At 39.3% G+C, this 22,552-nt stretch overlaps 2 pseudogenes; one reads left to right on the top strand and one right to left on the bottom strand.

Moving 5' to 3' along the window:
• Positions 1 to 4,240: 4,240 nt before the first annotated feature.
• On the bottom strand, positions 4,241 to 7,595 carry LOC119571771 (annotated as a pseudogene).
• Positions 7,596 to 20,630: 13,035 nt separating this feature from the next.
• On the top strand, positions 20,631 to 22,155 carry LOC119571770 (annotated as a pseudogene).
• The last annotated feature ends 397 nt before the right edge of the window (positions 22,156 to 22,552 follow it).

The raw sequence follows: 22,552 nt of genomic DNA, 5'->3' as shown, positions 1-22,552 counted from the left end.
GTGTGTGTGTATGTGTGTGTGAGTGTGATGTGTATGTGGTGTGTGTGTGTGTGCGTGTGGTGTGTATTCATGTACATATCGTATATTATAATATATATATTATATGTTTTTAATGATAATTATATATATATATTCATATATATTAACAATATATATATATATCTATATAATATATATATAGATATATATATATATATCTATATATGTGTGGTTACACACACACCAACACCACACACCACCACACACACACACCCACCACACACACACACACACACACACACACACACACACACTATATATATATATATATATAGTATATATTATATATTATTATATATATTATATTATATATATATTATGTGTGTGTGTGTCGTGGTGTTTGGTTAACTATATATTATTATAATATATATATATATATATATTATATAACATATTTATATATATATCTATATATAATTCATATATATATTATATCTATTATAGATATATGTTGTGTTGTGGTGTGTGGGTGTGTGTGTGGTGTGTGTGTGTGGTGTGTGTGTTGTGTGTGTATGTGTGTGTTTCTATTGTTTATAGTCTTCATATATCTTTATTCATCTATATTTATCTCAAACTGTCGAAGTATATATCTACATCTAAGCTATACTATGTGTTTATCTATATTTTCACATCTGTATCTATATAACCTATGTAGCAATATTTGCAATATGCTAGATACATACACATACATCACAAGGAACAGAGATGTGGGGGGGCCGTGTGCCCTGCCTGTAGACTCGCCTCGAGGGGATTCCCTCGTGGCTGTAAGCGAAGGGTGGATGCGGCATGCGCCCCGTCGGCGTTAGCCCCTTGATGATGATGATGATGATACACACACACACACACACACACACACACACACACACACACACACACACACCAACACATTCACACAACACACACACCACAAACACCCACACACCACACACAGAGACACAGACATACACACCCACAGAGAGACAGAGAGAGAGAGAGAGAGAGAGAGAGAGAGGAGAGTAGAATAGATTGATAGAATAAAGATAGAGTTATATATATAAATATAGATATATGGAAGATAGGTAATAGGCAATAGGTTTGATAGGTAGGTAAATAGTAGAGGTAGATAGACAGACAGATAGGTAGATAGATGATAATAGAAGGTACGTGGGTAAGATAATAGAGAGATAGATTGGTAGATACACTGGTAGAAAGATGGACAGACAGATGAATGGATAGGCAGATAAAGACATTCCAATTTGAGTAGGGTTTTCAAGATATATTTATAAGTACGTTTTCCCACGAAGAGAAAGAGAAATGTGAACGGACGAAGAATAGAGAAATGTAAAATGGAAGTATTTTTTATGGGAAACTTAATGTTAAACATGATAATCCTCTCCATTACACTTAGGCTGAATATGCATTTAAGAGATATGGTACTATGATTAATATTCATTATATTCTCTTATAAGGCCTCCCTATAATGCCTTCCTCTTTTCTTTCTTCCTTCCGTTTTCTTCCTTTAAAGAATAAGAGAAGAAGCTAAGAAAAAAGAACATTATCAAGGTAATTTTTTTCTCTTCCATTCTATCTTTTTCTTTACTTTTAATTCACTTACTTACAAGTTGTTTTAATCTGTTCATGAGTATGAATTTTATTAGTTTCCCTGGCTGGTGTAACGATTTCTTTTTCTCGCTCACAAGGTCCAAAATGAGAAAAGAAAATATTATTAGAGTGTTTTTGATGTCATTTCGTTTCTCATATCTCTTACCTTACTTTTATTTTCATTTTTTATATTATATTTTTTCTTTTAATTTAATTTTCCTTATTTCTTTATTTTTTTCTTTGTCTTTTTCTTTTTCTTTTATTCTTTCTTTTCTTTTTCTTTTTTTTTCTTCTTTCGTTCGCTTTCATTTGTTTTATCGTCACCGAGGACCACCAAAGGCTTTTTCATGATTATTTTCACAGCGAGGCCTTGAATGTAATACTCTAAGTTTTATTCTCATCCACGTGTCCAATTTCCTTCTCTCCTTTTTATAGAGCAGGATAAGTGAACGGCAAACTAGAGCATTCGAGATCTAATTGGTCCTCCTACAAAGTACTTTTGGGGGTGAAGTACTGAAATAAATGGTTTCGTTTCTCAGTGTAAAGTAATGAAAATGAGCATGAAACGGCTGAAATTATTGTTATTAGTGACACAAAATTTATCAATTCTTATTAAAAAAATATATATATATATATTAATATATTATATAATCATAATTATGCTTTCAATCACGATTATAATCTGTGTCCACTCATGTATACAAAGCTACAGACAAATCAATATAACCATTTCACAAAAATAAAGAGGCAGTCAGAATGCAACCCCATCCCCTCTCTCTCTCTTTCTATCGTACCCCCACCCCACCCCCACTACGCCCCCACCTCCCCTAAAAAAGAAAGAAAAAAAAGTGATTATAACCCATTTCACCATGACACGAAGGGGGCCACTATTTTGTTTAACAGTCCGGGAACACGCGAATATATTTCGTCCTCTCCCGCCCTGAGCCCTATTGATTTGATTTTGCAAAAACCAAAAAATAATGAAGTGAGAAAATAGGCAGTAGGAGTAATATTAGATAAAAAGAATCGCACGAAATGGAATATTCGCGAATTTGGGTGGAGCAAATACAATGGAATTCCGAGATATACACATACACACTCACACGTCACAACAAACACATACACACACATACACTCATCAACTCATACATAAACCACGAGACACACCACAGATATATATACACAAACACAACACACACACCACACACACAGCATACACACACACACACACACCACACACCCAACACACACACACACACACCCACACATATATATATATATATATATATATATTATATAGATATATATAAATTTATATATATATAAATTATAAGATATATATATATATATATATATATATATATATATATCTCAATATACAGTACACACACGAAGCACGACCACACACACACACACACACAACACACACACACACACATATATTTCTTAATATATATATATTTTATATATATTATATATATATGTGTGTGTGTGTGTGTTGTGTGTGGTGTGTGTTTGTGTGTGTGTGTGTGTGTATGTATACTGTCTATATATATATATATATAAATATTATATATACATATATACACACATCCTACAACACACACACACACACACCCACACACACACACACACACACACACACCACATATATATATATATATATATATATATATATATATAATATAATATATATGTGTATATGTATATTCTTGTATAATATATATATAATATCTATATCTATATATCATCTATCTATATATACTATATCATATATATATATATATATGTATCTACTCTGTGTGTGTGGGACAATGTGAACATTTGTATTAATTCGTATACACATAATACATTCGTATGTGCCCACATAGATTCATATATAAACATAAATAAATTAATTTTCATTGATATATATTTATATATATATATCTATATATTATATATATATATATATTATATATATATGTGTGTGTGTGTGATGTGTGTGTGTGTGTGTGTGTGTGTGGTGTGTGTGTGTGTGTGTGTGTGTGTGTTTGTGTCTGTGTGTGTGTGTTTTTATTCAACAGCCATTCATCCACTGCAAGGGGCTCCGACTTTCTCTCAATACATTTTTGACAGGTCATTGGCAGTATACGACCTGCCTTACCTGACCGGATGCCCTCCTAATCAACCCTGGTTCAGCGCGCTACCCACTTGAGCCACTGCGGGCGACTTCCCCTACATCACTTGCCTTGCGTTTCCGTTGGAAAATACGTAATACTTTTGTGCCTTACGGTGACGCTCGATGTAAACACTAGCACACACGAGCTTTTTTAATTTTGTTGACACATTAAGTATGGTTTTTTATTTGTGCTAGTATTTGTAACCAAGTCATTTTTTATCTGTGCATTTAATATTTTTCCATTAATAATAAAGTAACTAGGCTTAAAGTCAGGAATCATCTCTCTAAATGTTTCTCAATTTATTTATTTGCATAGCTGAATATGTGTCAAAAATGACCCTTGGTTTTCAATTGATCTTAAAAGGTTCATATGGCAGAATCTATAGCCTACCGAAAAATTTCCTTGCTTTATATTACCTGTTATTGAAAACAACTACTGCTAACCGAATCTTAGCTACGCTACTCACGGGCCTCTCGAGACGAAGTGTGTTGTGCACACCCACGAAAAATGCAGTCCGTTTCAGTGAAATTGTTGCGCTTCGTAGCACTACAGGGGCCGACGAACGCAGGGCTGCGTTTTGACCTCTCAAGCGATATACCATTTTCTCGATGTAAGTGCCAGCTCAAGCCGCAGTCGGAGCGCGGGCTTTCACAACTGCGCGGGGGGGCGGGGCATTGAACCTTAGGTATCACGGGGGTCAGATTAGTGCTTTAACCACGGGCATCGCAGGAGATTAGATAGATGATATTATAGATAATATATAGTATAGAGAGAGTGTGCGGTGTTTACAACAGGAAATAAGAGACATCACAGGGGAGCTAAACAACCCTTCGAGGAGTAGAAATGTAGAAGGTTCATGCCGGCGGGTTTTCACTGCCGCATTTTCGATTCATTCTTCATATTATCAGTTAGATTTTTTCAGCCCTTGCTCACAAGAATTTTTATTCAAATATAATTTGCATTAGCTAGTGATGAATAGACTTTTAAAATTTGTGACAAAAAAAAAAACGTGAATTTTCAGAAATTAAGCAACCATCATTCCTCCACTCTTTTAAAAACAAAATTTGAAGAAGAACAAGAATGTAATTTTGAGATGAATGAAAGTCATTCACTTACACTTTTTTATTTTCTCTCTAATTGACCAATAACAATAATTTAGAGACTCATGGCAGTCATTCAGCTTAACATTTCTATTTTCTTTACTCATTGCCAAATATGAAAGAGGCACGAATTTTTGCAAACACGAACAAAAAACCACTCACTTTAAACATTTTGTTTACTCATATCCAAATATGACGACACGCATGATGAAAAGCACCCAGTCCGATAGCCTTCAACTGACGGTCCGAATTAAGAGGGTCGTAGCATTCAAAGACTTGGATACCCACCCCACTTGATACCCGGAGAAATCTCTGTTGAGGCAAACATAGTAACAGGTACGAACCACCAGCCGGCGCCATATCTGTTAGAAGCAGAGTTTATACAACGTTAAAATACACTAAAATAAGCCAGTTGCCTTTAACTTTTGAATGAGTATCTTCTATCGCCAAGGTTTCGAACACCTGCGCCGGCCCCGGCTCATTACGATAGTTGGTACGAACGGTTTCGAACACCTTACTCTATATATATATAATATATATATATATATATATATTAATCTATATATATATTATGTATATATGTATATATTGTATATATATTATATATATATATATATAATATATATATATATATATTATATATATATATATATATATATATATATAGGGTTTTGCTACCCGGAAAGACTTCATCCCTGTTCTGAAAGTAGGGGGCAAGTTTGGATAAACAATTAAATTTGCTTGGTTAAAATTAGGAAAGTGTGCTCAATGTATATTTTTTTATGCAATGGACGATTTCTGACCTTTACTATAATAAACACAATTGACTTTCCTTTATGATTTACCATCGAAGTTTCCCAGATTACCCACCACTACAATTGGGCTACATTGTGGGTAAGGGTTTTTTTCAAACAAAAGTTCTGTGAAGAAAGAGGATCAGACGAATCCATCGGTACCACTGCCAGCGTGAGACCATGACCACAAGTATTCGGGACATTTATCAGAACATAGCCTTGCATATCTGGTATTTGTAGTAATGGAAAAATGCGTGTTCTGGATTTTTTTTTGCTTTATAGAAATTACTAAAGAATAACGAAAGTCATTACATGCATTCTTACTTTAAAGACAGTTTTCCTCCCAACACCGCCGCTATCATTTGCCCCGAACCTGTGGTTAAATTGTGATAACTGGGGGTCAGATACGAGTTCCCTGTGAACGCCCGATAGGCTCATGGTGAAGAAATGGTTCGCTGTCGTCCAGGAAGAGCTGCTTACTTGCCACTGAGATCCGCCAGTGAAGGTCCTCAGAACGACCCGGAGCTCGGTTGGTCGTCTGGTCCTTGAGGGCTGGATGTGCTCGTTTCCCGAGGCCAAAAAAAACTCTCCTTTTGCAATGTCCCCGAAGCCTCGTGCTTATTCCGTCCCCACGTCGGTTGAAGTCGATCCTCGGCGTGGATGTCGCGGCGTCTCTGGATGACCGGCCCACCCGCCCTTGTCCTGTCCATGTCGCAGTACACGTTTAACGGGGTCCAGGCAGTCCGTGTAGGGATATATCGTGTACACGCCGCTCTTGTGATTGCCGTGGTTGTATACTCCTTGCGTTTCTCTGGGGGGGGGCAAAGGCATTACATTCTTTAAAAATGATAGCTATACAATTGCGAATATTCACAAGCGACTCTCGTTTGTGTTTTATACTATGTACAAGCCATTACATAGTATGAACAACAGCGAAAAAAGACCCAACTACAATTATTTGCACTGAACATTGGATCCAGTTCTTGCTGCTAGAATTTCAATGCTGCAGAAAGCCAGTTTTTTATCAGATGAGGATCCTTGACTCTCGAGAAGAAATACTACTGCCTCGCTTGAGGGTTCGATGGTGTAAACAGGACCTCTGCATTCACGCACAGTCTCACCAGTTTGTTGAATCAAATACAGCATTGCTCCTCGTAGACTGGCGAGTCCCCCAGCGAGATTCGACGTCCAAGAATCCTCCAATGTATCGTCCTGTCGTACATGCACCCGAAAACTGAGGCAAAACCTTCTTCGAAACGCCAAATGAGCCCTCCACTCGGGCTGGTCTCGAGCCCGGAAACAAAACAGTGCGTGAGATTCTTACTGATGTAAACCTTTCCTGTCGTTGTCACTGCTCGAACCGTCGCTAGTGGAGACGAAAGCAGTCGTGGCGACGGGAGATCCTACGCAGGTCGTGAACCAGGCAGTGAAGCATGTTCGAAGCTGAGGCAGAGGGGTCGGCAAAGCCTGGGCCAGGCTTCTGACACTTTCGCCTTGAACAAGTAACACTCCGAAGCTGGGAAAATGTAGAGATGATTGTTTGTTTCAATGTATTCGATATCAACCCTAATCCTTTCGATATTCACACTGGAAATGGTAGGTAAATGTGCGAAATAATTGTCAGTTTGTTGGTGCAAAACAAAGTAAACCGCATAATTTTTTTTTCCAGATTTTACTTAAAGATGTAGTCGTGTATGTGGACATCACGTTTAAAAAGTTCATGCTAAATACAGATCATACAGTTAACACCTTGCATAATGCAAAATGTTTATATAATTTCTTTTATACTGATAACACTGGTTTGCGCTGCTGAGATAACTATTGATTATATGAGCTATTAACCAATCAACTGACGCTGGTTGATAACTATGTACCATTTTATTCGGTGTAGCATTTAGCTGTGGGACATTAACTTTCATTTAGGAATATTGATATTGTCAATGTCTGTTTCTTTTGCGTAGTTATGTAAGCATTTAAATTGAAACATTCAAATAACACGTGGCAAAGATTATTTAAACTTTTTTAAATGCTGTTTATTTAAACAACAGGTTTATCCGTTGTATTTGAATGCAACTATGTTGCCAGAATACAATCCTAGCAACGATACCTTAGGAGCCTGTGAATTATCGGCCACGGTGCAGTTACAATTAATATCTATACACTGCTTATTATACATGGCAATCATTGAGAACCTAAGTAAGACCTTTAATACCCCTACCAGACTGACAGGCGAGGTGGCAGCCTTGTGGCGTTAACCGTTGGACGCAAGCATACCCAGGACGCCTGTTTGTTTTAGTGTTTGCCAGAACGCGGGACTCGAGTCGAGGACGGGGAAGAGGTGGGGGTTACCTGCGTCAAGAATTTAGCCAGGTGTTTTAGAGCTGTTCGCGTGGCTGCGGACGGAATTTCAGCAGGGAGGAAAATTCGGTACTGATAAGAATACCAATACACACGTAACAGGGTGAAAAAAAAACATTTACCCTTAACTTGTTAAGGATAACATACATACATATAAACATGATGTGCAGTGGACCCTTTTATCTGTCATCTATGTGGATCCAACATTATAGTAATAATCCCATGTTAGACGAATCGAAACCCATGTGAAAATAGGGTATTAGCGCAGTTAGGTTGACTATGGTTCTTTCTAACTCTTTGGCATTTGACATCGTTACCTCCGTAGTATTGAATGACCATTTTTATTTCGACCCCCATGTAATAGAAAAAGAAGAAAATTGGAATTGTTTAATTCCTATTTGTAATAAATTTTGATCTCCTTTTTTTATTATTGATAAGACAATAGTTTTTTAATTCTGGATCATTTATGAAATTCATTAGCTAGTTTAAATTGTATCTGGGCTACGGGCGTGATTTTTTATTGTTATTCAAAAGTGTCTTCCATAACCCCACAGAAATTACAACCAGTTGGAGAACTGTTGTGTCTGGGCTGTTTTATCTGTTTTATCTAGACCATATTCTATTTATTTATCTGTCTATCTGTTGTTCCTATCTGTTTATTTATTTATCTGTCTATCATATGTAATGTTGTGGTGTGAATGAAGTGAGTGAGTGAGTGAGGTGAGTGTGAGTGAGTGAGTGAGTGTGTGTGTGTGCATGGCTTGTGCGAGTAAAAGCATGTGCATTGCGTTACTGTGCGTTTCCACTCCAAATAAGCACGCAATTAGACATCATCAGAATAAGGGGCCCCAAAGTAATCACCCCTATCTTAAACACCTGGAAACCTAAGGTAATGAGTACGAACCTGTGGACTCCCTGACGGAACCTGCGCGTCGACACAGCCACCACCGGCGTTGCGGCCAGGGACGGCGGTGCGGCGGCATGCAAAGCCGCGTGCAAATCGCGACCGTTTCTGAAAGGAGGGTGCACGAGTCGTCACGAGGCATCGATGATTTATGTGTATTTTTGAAATTCGAAGAAACACACAACATACCGTGCGCGGCATGCGTACCACACACACACACTACACACCACTAGGTAGGGAAGTGCACACTCACATCGCTCACACACACAGGCACGTACGCGCCGGCACACACACATAACACACACACACACACACATTGACATGCGCCCGCCCACGATGTACATACGCACACACCACACGCACTCACAATCATCACACACCAGATAGATGTAGATAGATAGGTAATACGAGATAAATAGATTATTGATAGGTAGAGGGAGAGGGATAGATTAAGCAGAAAGAGTTGGATAAAAAGGAGACAAAGAAACTTAGAGAATATAGAGAGAGAGAATCAGACAGAGAATGAGACAAATAAGAATAAAAAGAATGAGAGAGTGAGGCATAAAAATAAACAAAAAAGAATGAAAGAAACCGAGGCAGATAGATTTGAAGATAGATAGACGAGAGAGAGAGAGAGAAAAATGAGACAAATAGAGAATAAAAAAGAATGAGAGAGTGAGCAGAATGAAACAAAAAGAAAATGAAAGATTAGAGATAGGATGCAATATAGAGATGGATAGGATATAGAGATAGATAGATAGATAGAGGGAAACGAGGGAGAAAGCAAGGAGAACAGAGAGAGACGGCGAGCGAAAAGAGAGAGGCAGACAGACAGAGCTTAAACACACATGATAGGATCACAGGAAAACCCACCTTTTCAGGAAGAAGACCCGACGCTGGACTGGCTGGTCGAAAGTCGAACAGCCGTGTCGATGCGCGTCTAAATAATCGCTGTTTTTTTATTTTGGCAACCCGTTGATACGCCCTTTCATACATAGCAACATGCAATTGCATGAAGGGGATGAAAAACACTCGACGCCGCCACAACCATGCTCAACATGGTAGAAGCAGGGCTGTTGATAGTCCGTAGGTTTTTTTCGGTCTTCGTGAAACTCTTGTAGCGTTTATTAGCAAGGGAACTTCCAACCATTTTTTTTTTTCCTCTCGTGCATCAGGGATTAACAGGTTTGGCCAAAAAATTTCTCGTTCACAACTGTATGTTTATGCAAATATCTTAGGTCCTAATTTCTGTTCTTTATTAGGGTCAAGATGAATTGCATTGTATAGGTCTGTGTTTCTTAAACTGAGTTTAGCTCGTCACTTGATGAAATGGTCCTCCCTCCAACTGGGTCCCGTGCTTCAAAGTATCGAGACGTATTATAGATTGGATAAAAAAGTGTAATGTTTGGGAGAAGCAAATCTGTAATGCACGAATTGAGTCGAATAGTATCCAATGTGCCGTCCGTAAGACACAGCCTCGAGCCGTATATCTCTGTACAAAAGCAAATTCCATACTAATCTCACCGGTTACTGTTCTCTTTTATTCTATCTGCTCTCAAATATTTCGTAGTAGGATATAACCATAATGGTTTATCTCTCTCTGATTCCCACTTCGTCCACAAGAGAGTAAATATTTTCGAAGTGAACCTATCTTCAGCATGCGGGAAGTAGGTGTGTGTTTTGTTTTCGTTGGTCAAATTAATGCTTGTCTGGATAATCTTCAACATTTAATGTGGGGCGTTTTTTTTTCGTGAAATATTTAATCACATTATTACCGACAAAAAAAATTACAACATACTGAGGTGAAAAGTGGGATCTCATTTCTCGGGGCGAAGCTTCCGTTTGGCCAGTTCCTCAACCACGTGAGCAGAACTACTGTGACCAAGGCCAACTAGTAACACCTCTAACAAACTTCCTCTTTCTCTCTTTCCCCCCCATCCAGCCTTTTAACTCTTTCGTCACCCTTAATGAACACAGTCTTAAACAACCCTTTCGCACAACACCCACTTTCCATGAATCCCTCGCTCCCCCCCCAACCCCCCACCATCCTATTCCTTTGACCTCAACATCCCTGACGCTTCCTTGCAACCTTTAGATTACCTCCCCCCCCCCCTCCTCTCTTCTCTAATCACTCCTTCCCTTACTTAATTGACTCATACAACAAGGACACTCATGATGATTTAACTGGGACCAGGTTGACATCAGACACAGACTTCTGGTCTGCGGAAATCCTTCCCTACTCCTCGCCTTATAGTATGGCAGTGATAAACGTAGAGACAAACCGACTGACATGGGGAGAGGTGTCCTCATCGCCACCAAACCTGACTTAGTTTTTAGACTAGCCAGACCGACCGTGAATCACCTTGGACCAACTACATATTTCTACGTTGTAAATTACTCTTGTTTCGGCGCCGCTTTCTACAGCCTCCTTCTCTAACACAGAATATTTTACAGAACCTCTCACAATACTCTCACTATCGCATCACTCCAGACAAACACATTTGATCGCGGTTGATTTTAAACGTCTCTGTCATCGACCTCGTACAATCCCCTTTTGACCCATTTGACACGACGTCCCAACCCCAATATCCCCCACAGCGAACAGGCGCCAGATACGCGGCACACCTCCATTGACATCATAAATACATCGCACGCTCGCAAAACAGTACTCAGAACAACACGCTAGATATCTTTCCTCACAAGCAAAGACACTCCACATAACAAACACCGGGGGTTGTTCATGACTAAGTGACCACGACATCGTTCTTTAGTTGTCACAAACCCCCGACCGACTAGACAGAAACGCAGACGTGGGCCTATTTTGCTCTACTCTGAGGCGATACGAGACTCCATGACGATACAATGACGACTTTACAGAGGCAAATTCCTACCTCCTGACCCCTACTACCAGACCTCCGCTGATGAAAACTGTTAATAGCATTGAAACACTTCATACACACTTTCATTAAAAAATTACATTTCCAACAGAAAAACACCTTCTAGTAGGTACACACACTCACCTGGTTCTCCAGAGGTCTCTGCAGACGACGCGAAGAATAGGGTTCTAACATTCGCGCCATCAACAACACACCTGGAACTGGGACAATTTCAAATCTTAAAAAAAAACAATCAGTAAATATCTCCACAACACGTAAGATACAGCCCTAAAAAATTTCTTTAAAATTCTTCAAATACGCGCCGACAGGACCCACTGACATAGCTGCTCTTAAAGACCACAACGCATTTTATCACCATACCAGAACACAAAGCTCATCTATTCAATACACCGTTCCACTTTGCCTTCACACAAGAAAACCCCATTACACGAACTGCCCCCCCAAAAAAACACTCATCCTGATTTCTAGAACAGAACGACGGAATAATAAAAAACTATTAGATGCACTTGACACAAACAAGCAAGTGACCCACAAAATCTATGCCCCGTCATCATATTCCAAATCATAATCACACAATCTCCTCAAACATTTTCCCCAACACACAATCTCTCTAGGAATCACACTACAACACCAACCGAATTTAACACACACATAGACAACATATACAATATAAGTCAACAGAACACTGAGGGTTCCTGAGGAAGAACCACACGGCTGTATACAAGACACTAAACACGGGAGTATTGTGCAGCAGAGTGGGACTCATACACACAGACAATATTAATAAATTAGAAAAAAATAACACCTGAGCAGCCAGGTTTCATCAATTACACTAAACTCCCTAGCATTACAACACGTATCAAACAACACTACACATGGATACCCTCACAATACGGCAGACAAGCACACAGATTAACAATCATGTTCAAATCACAAATCATCAAATTGCATAAATAAACAAGATTAATATTACAATCATACGCCAAATACAACCATACCGCACGCAACGCCATGACCAAATACGTAACATACCAAGCCAATACAGTTTTTTAACAAACACTTCCTTTCCACGCAAAAAATTCGTGACTGGAATATTCTGTTCACAGCACAAATTACAACGCAAACAAAGCATACACAGTTTACCAGCTTACACTTGTAACACCTGAGGACGCATACGTAAAACACCTAAAGCTTTAGATACGCCCCCACCCCCTAACTACCAACCTCGCCCGAACATACGCGTGATATGCGATATCATATGTTAAATTTGGCGCTCCAACACTTCACCACTATTGAGATTTGATAAGTTCCTTAAAAAAAAAAAAAAAAAAAAAAACAAAAAAAAAAAATATATATATATAAGATTAATCTATATATATATAGATATATAAATATATAATATATATATATATATTATATATAGATATATTACGTTTTAACAAATAGATACTTTTCGTCCTACAAATAGTATTTTAGCGGACGAAATATTTTCCAATTACATATTCACCAACATTTTATATATTCATAATTTTTCCTTCCCTTTTTATTGCTTATATAAGACGGGACCCTCATTCACATTCTATGATCCCTTTCTTACATTACTGTGGATATGAATTAAGAGAAGGAAGGGCGGTCCATCTTCTTCGTGGATGACTAAGATTTTTCGATCCCATTTTAAAACTGTCATTTGGTGTCCCCAGCGTAAACCTTATGATCCTGTAGTTAGGAGAGTATGCATCTAAATCAGCAAAAGATAGATCAATACTTGTTTGGATGGGAGCTTTTACTCCGAGAAACGCATTGACTAGAAGCAATATTAAACAGCCACCACCATACCAAGATCCGTTTGTCTTATCAGGGGATTTGAATTTAAATCACTTGGTCTACAAATTCTCTGGGTTCCCCGACCTTTCTTGTCTGACCAAGGAATCCCCTAAAAGACTTTCCCCGGCCACGAGGGCTACCGAGATAAAAATTCCCTGCATACAGCAACACAGAGCGAAAACCGCTGTGTTGTGTTTCTTTTCCCTCTACAGGGGGGGATATGATATCGAACTACTGTAACTTCTAGGAAGCTTATTACTTGATAGATAGGTCCTTAATTTATCACATAGGTAAACTGGCGTCGTAGAAATAAGTTTATTATATATATTATATATAATATATTATATATTATATATAATATATTATATCATACATATATATATATATATATATATATATATATATATATATATAATATATATATATATATATATATTATTATTATATATATTACACACAACACACACTACACACCACATACACCACACACACACACACATATTATATATATATATATATATATGTGTGTGTGGTGTGTGTGTGTTGTGTGGTGGTGTGGTGTGTGTGTATATTATATTATTTATATATATATATATAATATATACTATATATATATATATATATATATATATGTTATGTATTATAATATATGTATATATATATATATATATATATATATATATATATATTAACTTTATTTCTACGAATCATTTTACCTATGTGATATATAAGACCTATATATCCAAGTAATAAGCTTCCTAGAAGTTACAGTAGCTTCGATATCATATCCCCCTAAAAAATTGTAGCCGGAGAAAGAAACACCAACACAGCGGTTTTGCTCTGTGTTGCTGTATGGCAGGGATTTTTAATCTCGGTAGCCCTCAATGGCCGGGAAAGTCTTTTAGGGGATCCTTGGTCAGACAAGACGGGCGGGGGAACCGAGATTTGTAGACAACGGGATTTAGATATTCAAATCCCTGATCAGGACAAACGGATCTGTTATGGCTGGTGGCTGTTTAATATGCTTCTAGTCAATGCGTTTCTGGATGTAAAAGCTCCCATCCTAAACCAAGTATTGATCTATCTTTTTGCTGATTTAGATGCATACTCTCTCCTATCACAGATCATTAAGTTACGCGGGTACCCAAATGACAGTTGTTTAACATGGTGGATCGAAAATCTTAGTCATCGCACCGAAGAGATGGTGACCGCCCTTCCGGCTCTCTTAAGTTCATATCCACAGTATGTAAGAAAGGGATCATAGAAATGTGAATGAGGTCCGCTTATATAAGGCAATAAAAGAAGGAAAATTATTAAATATATAAATGTTGGTGAATATTGTAAATTGAAAATATTCGTCAGATAATCCTATTTGTAGGACGTAAGTTATATTTGTTAAAACGTATATATATAGTATATATATATATATTTATATATATAGATTTATATATATATTTATATATATTATATATCTATATATATATATATATATTTTTTTTTGTTTTTTTTTTTGTTTTTTTTTTTTAAGGCACTTCTCAATCTCATATGGTAAGTGGTTGAGCGCCAAATTTAACATATGATATACGCATCTACACGCGTATGTCGGGCGCACGGTTGGTAGTTAGGGGGTGGGGGGTATCAAGCTTAGTGGTTTTACGTATGGTCCTCAGGTGTAGGCAAGTGTAAGCTGGTAAAATAGTTCTGCTTTGTTGCGTGTATTTATGTGCTGTGACAGCATATTCCATACGATTTTTTTGCGTGGAAAGAGTGTTTGTAAAAATCTGTATGGCCTTGGTATGTTTACTTATTTCTGGTCCATGGCGTTGCGTGTATTGGTTGTATTTGCGTGATGTAATTAATCTTGTTTATTTTGTCAATTTGATGGTTTGTGATTTTTGAACCATGATTGTTAATCTTGTGTGCTTCTGCGTATTGTGAGGGTATCCTGTGTAGTTGTTGTTTGATACTGTTGTAATGCTAGGAGTTTTAGTGTATTGATGAACCTGGACGTGCTCAGTGTTTATTTTTTTCTAATTATTAATATTTGTCCCTGTGTGTATGATCCCCACTCCTGCTGCACAATACTCCAGTGTTTATGTATTGTTACAGCCCGTGTAGGTTTCTTCCTCAGGAAACCCAGTGTTTCTGTTGCTTTATATTGTATGTTGTTCTATGTGTGTGTTAAACTTCGTGTTTGGTTGTTGTAGTGTGATTCCTAGATGATTGTGTGTTGGGAAATGTTCTGAGGGATTGTGTGAATATGAATTTGGAATATGATGCGGGGGCATAGATTTTTGTTCGGGTCCACTTGCTTTGTTTGTGTCCAGTGCCTCTAATAGTTTTTATATTCCGTCTGTTCTGTTCTAGAATCAGGATGAGTGTTTTTTTTTTGGGGGGGCATGTTCGGTGTAATGGGGTTTTCCTTGTGTGAAGGCAAGTGGAACGGTGTATTGAATAGATGGCTTTGTGTTCTGTATGGTGATAAAGTGCCGTTTGTGGTCTTTAAGAGCAGCTTATGTCTTGGTGTCCTGTCCTGCGCGTCTTGGAAGAATTTTAAAGAAATTTTTAGGGCTGTATCTTACGTTGTCTGTGAGATATTTACTGATGTTTTTTTTTTTAGATTTGAAATTGTCCCAGTTCCAGTGTGTTGTATGATTGCGCCGATGTAGAACCTATTTTCTTCGATGTCGTCTGCATAGACCTCTGGAGAACCGGGAGTGTGTACCCTACTATAAGGTGTTTTTCTGTGGAGATGTAATTTTTAATGAAAGTGTGTATGAAGTGTTTCAGGCTATACAGTTTTTTCATCAGGAGTTCCCGGTAGTAGGGTCAGGAGGTAGGAATTTGCCTCTGTAAGTCGTCATGTATCGTCATGGAGTCTGTATCCCTCTAGAGTAGAGCAAAATAGGCCCCACGTCCTGCGTTTCTGTCTGTCGGTCGGGGGTTATGTGACAACAGAACGATGTCCGTGTCCTTAGTCCTGGAACAAGCCCGTGTTTGTTATGTGGAGTGTGTGGCTGTGAGGAGATATCTAGCGTGTTGTGCTGAAGTTACTGTTTGGCGAGCGTGCAAAATGTATTTATGATGTAATTGGAGGTGCCGCGTATCTGCGCCTGTTCGTGTGGGGGATATTGGTGGGTTTGGACGTCTGTGTAAATGGGGTCAAAAGGGGATGTAGAGGTCGATGCCGAAGACTTAAATCACCTGCGATCCAAATGTGGTTTGTCTGGTAGTGAATGCTAGTGAAGATGGAGTAGGTTCTGTAAAATAGTTCTGTGTTAGAAGAAGGAGGTCTGTAGAAAGCGGCGAACAAGAGTAATTTTACAAGTAGAAAATATGTAGTTGGATCCAGGTGATCTCAACTGTCTGTCTGGCCTATGTCTACACTAAGTCATGTTTGGTTGCGATGAGGACACCCTCCCCATTCAGTCGGTTTGTCTCCTACGTATCACTGCCAACTATAAAGGGGGAGGGAGATTTGCCGCAGAGTCTGTGGTCTGAATGTCAACAATGTCCCATTACGTATCATGGATGTCGGTTTGTTGAGTCAATAGTTAAGGGAAGGAGTGAGAGGAGAGAGGGGGGGGGGAGGTAATCAAGGTTTGCAAGGACGCGTAGGATGTTGAGGTCAAAGTGAATAGGAGGTGGGGGGTGGGGGGTGAGCGAGGGATTCTGGAAAGGGTGTGTTTGTGCTAAAGGTTGTTTAACGCTGTGTTCATTACTGTGACGAAAGAGTTACAAGGCTGGATGGGGGAAAGAGATAAAGGGAAGTTGAGGTGATTCGAGTTGTGTGTCCTTGGTCACGTAGTGCTGTTCACGTTGGTGAGACTGGCAAGGTAAGCTTCGCCCCTAGAAATGGTATCCACTTCTTCCACTCAGTTTGTAAGTCGGTAAATAATGTGATTATATTTCACGAAAAAACGCCACATGAAAATGTTGAAAGATTATCCAGACAAGCAATTCCGTTTTGACCAACGAAAACAAACACACACCTCTCCGTTCTGAGATAGGTTCACTTCGAAAATTATTTACTCTCTTGTGGACGAAGTGAATCAGAGACAGATAACCATATGGTATACCTAACTACGAAGATTTTGAGAGGCAGATAGATCAAAGAAGAACAGTAACCGGTGAGATTATTGTGGAATTTTGCTTTTGTACAGATATAATCTCACGGCTATTCGAGGCTGTGTCCGATCGACCGATTGGATACTATTCGACTCAATTTCGGAGTACGATTTTTTGCTTCCTCCCAACATTACACTTTTTATCAATCTATAATTACGTCTCTGATACTTTGAAGGCAGGCAGTGTAGGGAGGCCCATTCATCAAGTGACGAGCTAAACAGTTTAAGAACACAGATATACAATGCAATTCATTTGACCCTAATAAATGAAGAAATTATGAACCTAAGATATTTGCATAACATACATGATCGAAGAAATTTTTGCAGAGAGGGAAAAAATGGTGGAAGTTTCCCTCTATAAACGCAAGAGTTTTCACGAAGAACCGAAAAACCTCCGGACTATCAACGCCTGCTTCTCATGTTGGATGTGGTTGGCGCGTCGAGTGTTTATTCATCCCCTTTCATGCACATTGTTCATGTTGCTATGTATGAAGGTGCGTACAACGGTTGCCAAAATAAAAAACAGCGATTATTTAGACGCGCCTCGACACGGCTGTTTCGACTTTCGACCAGCCAGTCCAGAGTCGCGTCTTCTCCTGAAAAGGTGGTGTTTTCCCTGTGATCTCTCATTCGTGTGTTTAGCTCTGTCCTGTCTGCCTCTCTCTCGCTCGATCTCTCTCTTGTTCGCATTTCTTTCTCCTCGTTTCCTCTCTATCTATCTTATCTATCTCTATATCTCTAATCCATCTCTATTTTCTATCTATCTCTATATCTTTCATTTTCTTTTTTTGTTTCATTCTGTCCTCACTTCTCTATTCTTTTTTATTCTCTATTTGTCTCATTTTCTCTTCTTCCCTCTCTTTCTATCTATATCTCAATCTATCTGCCTCTGTTTCTTTCTTATTCCTCTTTTTTGTTTCATTTTTTTCTGCTCACTCTTCTCATTCTTTTTATTCTCTATTTGTCTCATTCTCTGTCTGATTCTCTCTCTCTCTCTCTCTTTAATTTTTCTTTGTCTCCTTTTTATCCAACTCTTTCTGCTTATCTATCCTCTCTCGCCTACCTATCCCATCTATCTAAAAAATTTTGTTTTAAATTTCTGTATACCCTATCCTATCTACATCCCTATCTGTGTGTGTGAGTGAGTGTGAGTGCGTGTGCGTTTGTGCGGTATGTACATACGTGGGGCGGGCGCATGTCCATGTGTGTGTGTGTGTGTGTTTATGTGTGTGTGCGCGCGCGTTACGGGCATGTGTGTGTGAGCGAGTGAGTGTGTGTGTGTGTGTGTTTGTGTGTGTGTGTACCATGCGCGCACGCGTATGTGTGTGTTTCTTCGAACTTTCAAAAATACACATACATCATCTGCTGCCTGTTGCAGACGCGTGCAACCCTCCTTTCAGAACGGTCGCGATGCACGCGGCTTTGCATTGCTCGCCGCCGCTCCCTGGCCTCAACGCCGGTGGTGGCTGTGTCGACGCGCAGTTCCGTCCAGGTGAGTCCACAGGTCCGCTCCTCATTACCTTAGGTTTTTCCAGGTGTTTTATAGATAGGGGATGATTACCTTTGCTTATTCTGATGATGTCTATTGCCGTGCTTATTTGAGTGGGGAAACGCACATGTACACGCATATGCATGCTTACTCGCACAAGTACATGCACACACACACACTCACTCACTCACATCACACTCACTCCTCACTCACTCACTCATTCACACACACATACCTATGATAGACAGTAAATAAATAAACAGATAGAAAAACGATGACAGATAAATAAATAGATAATGGTTTTAGATAAACAGATTAAAAGCAGACACACAGTTCTCCAACTGGGTGTATTTCTGTGGGGTTATGGAAGACACTTTTTTGAATAACAATATAAATCACGCCGTGCAAGATACCATGTATTAACTATCTAATGCTTTCATAATGATCCAGAATTAAATAAACTAGTGATCTTAATCATATAAAAAGGAGATCAAATTTTATTACAAATAGAATTAACAATTCCAATTTTCTTCCTTTTTCTTATTACATGGGGTCGAAATAAAAATGGTCTATCTCAATACTACCCGGAGGTAACGATGTCAAATGCCAATAGGTTTAAGAACCATAGTTTTTCTAACCTTAAACTGCGCTTAATTACCCTTTTTCACATGGGTTCGATTGGTCTAACATGGGATTAGTACCTTAAGAGTGGAATCACATAGAATGCAGTAACGGGTCACTGCCACAATCCCTGTTATATGTATGTTATAGGTATCCTTCAAGTTAAGGGTAAATGTCCCCCGTGTTACCGTGTGTATAGGTCTTCTTATCTACCTGATTTCCTCCTGCTAGAAATTCCGTCGAGCACGCGGAACAGCTCTAACCCTGGCTAAATTCTGACCGCAGGTAACACCCTCCTTCCCCGTCGGACCTGCGAGTCCTCGCGTCTGGCAACACTAAAACAAACAGGCGTCCTCGGTATGCTTGCTTCCAACGGTGTGACGCCCACAAGTGCTGCCACCTCGCCTTCAGTCTGGTAGGGGTATTAAAGGTCTTACTTAGGTTCTCAACTGATTGCCATGTATAAATAGCAGTTATGATTATTAATTGTAACTGCACCGTTGGCCGAATAAATTCACGGCTCCCTAAGGTTATCGTGCTAGGCTTTTATCTGGGCAACACTATTGCATTCAAATCAACTATAAACCCTGTTGTTAAATAAACGCATTTTAAAAAGTCTAATCATATTTGCCACGTGTATTTGAATGTTTTCAATTTAATGCTTACATAAAACGCAAAGAACAGACATTGCCAATCTTAATATCCTAATAAATTTAATGTCCTCAACAGCTAAGATGCTTTACACCGATCAATGGTACATATTTTTCAACCAGCGGTCACTTGATTGGTTAATAGCAATCATATAATCAATAGTAATCTCAGCAGCGCAAACATGTTATCAGTATTATAAGATTAAGCTAAACCTTTTTGCATTAAGGCAAGGTGTAAACTGTTGATCTGTATTTTAGCATGAATACTTTTTACTGTGAGGTCCATTATACACGACTATACATTCTTTAATTAAATCTGGAAAAAAATTATGCGTTACTTGTTTTGCACCACAACTGACACATTGTTTTCGCATTTACCTACCATTTCTAGCGAATATCGAAAGGATTTTAGGGTGATATCGAAATACATTTGAAACGAAACAATCATCTCTACATTTCCAGCTTCGGAGTGTACTTGTTCAAGGCGAAGTGTCCCGAAAGCCTGGCCAGGCTTTGACGACCCCTCTGCCCTCAGCTTCGACACATGCTTACACTCCTGGTTCACGACCTTCGTCCGGATCCTTCCCGCGCACACTGCTTCGTCCAATAGCGACGGTTCGAGCAGTGACAACGCAGTGAAAGTTAAATCAGTTCAGAATCGTCACGCACTGTTTTGTTTCCGGGCTCGAGACCAGCCCGACGTGGAGGGCTCATTTGGGTGTTTCGAAGAAGGTTTGCTCGGTTCGGGTGCATGTACGACAGGACGATACTATTGGGGATTCTTGACGTCGAAGCTCGCCTGGTGACTCGCCATCCTACGAGGACAATGCTGTATGTTGATTTCCAGAAACTGGTGAGCCTGTCGTGAATGCAGAGTCCTGTTTACACCCTCTGAACCCTCAAGCGGGCTAGTATTTCTTTCTCCGGGTCAAGGATCCTCATCTGATAAAAAACGGGCTTTCTGCTCTTGAAATTCTAGAGCCAAGAACTGGATCCCTGTTCCGGTGCAAATATGTATTTTGGGTATTTTTCCGTGTTCATATTATTAATGGCTTGTAATAAATAGTGTAAACACAAACGAGAGTCCCGCTTGTGAATATTCGCAATTGTAATCTCTATCATTTTTAAGAATGTATGCCTTTGCAGGAAACTGCAGATGTATACAACCACGCAATCACAAAGCGGCGTGTACAACTATATATCCCTACACGGACTGCCTGGACCCCGTTTAACGGGTACTGTCGACATGGACACGGGACAAGGGCGGGTTGGGCGGCATCCAGAAGACGCCCTCCACATCACGCCGGGAATCGACTTCCACCGCACGTGGGACGAATACGCACGAGCTTCGGGGACATTGCAAAGGAGAGTTTTGGCTCGGGAACGAGCACATCCACGCCCTCACGGACCAGACGACCAACGACTCCGGTCGATCTGGAGGACTTGCACTGGCGATCTCAGTGGTGCCAGTAACAGCAGCTTCTTTCCTGGACTACAGCGGACCATTTCGTTCACCATGAGCCTTCGGGGTTCACAGGGAACTCGTCCTGACTCCCTCAGTTTTCACAATTACCACAGTTCGGGGCAAATGAATAGCGGCGGTGTTTGAGGAAACGTTCTTTAAAGTAAGAATTGCATGGTAATGAACTTCTTTATTCTTTTATTAATTTCTATAAAGAAAAAAAAATCTAGGAAACCGCATCTTCTTCCATACTAACCAGATACCAGATATGCAAGGCTAGGTTTGATAAATGTCCCGAATACTTGTGCGTCATGGCTCACTATGGGCAGTGGTACCGATGGATTTGTCTTATCCTCTTTCTTCACAGTACTTTTTGTTTGAAAAAACCCTTCCCACAATTGTAGCGCAATGTATTGGTGGCTATCTGGGAAACTTCGAGGTAAATTCATAAAGAGTCACTTGTTTTTATTATAAGTAAGGTTCCAGCCAATCGTCCATTGGGGGCATAAAAATATACATTGAGCACACTTTCCTTAATTTTAAC

This window comes from Penaeus monodon, unplaced genomic scaffold, assembly GCF_015228065.2.
Source record: "Penaeus monodon isolate SGIC_2016 unplaced genomic scaffold, NSTDA_Pmon_1 PmonScaffold_790, whole genome shotgun sequence".
Lineage (NCBI taxonomy): Eukaryota > Metazoa > Arthropoda > Malacostraca > Decapoda > Penaeidae > Penaeus > Penaeus monodon.
This window is presented reverse-complemented; position numbering and strand designations above follow the sequence as displayed.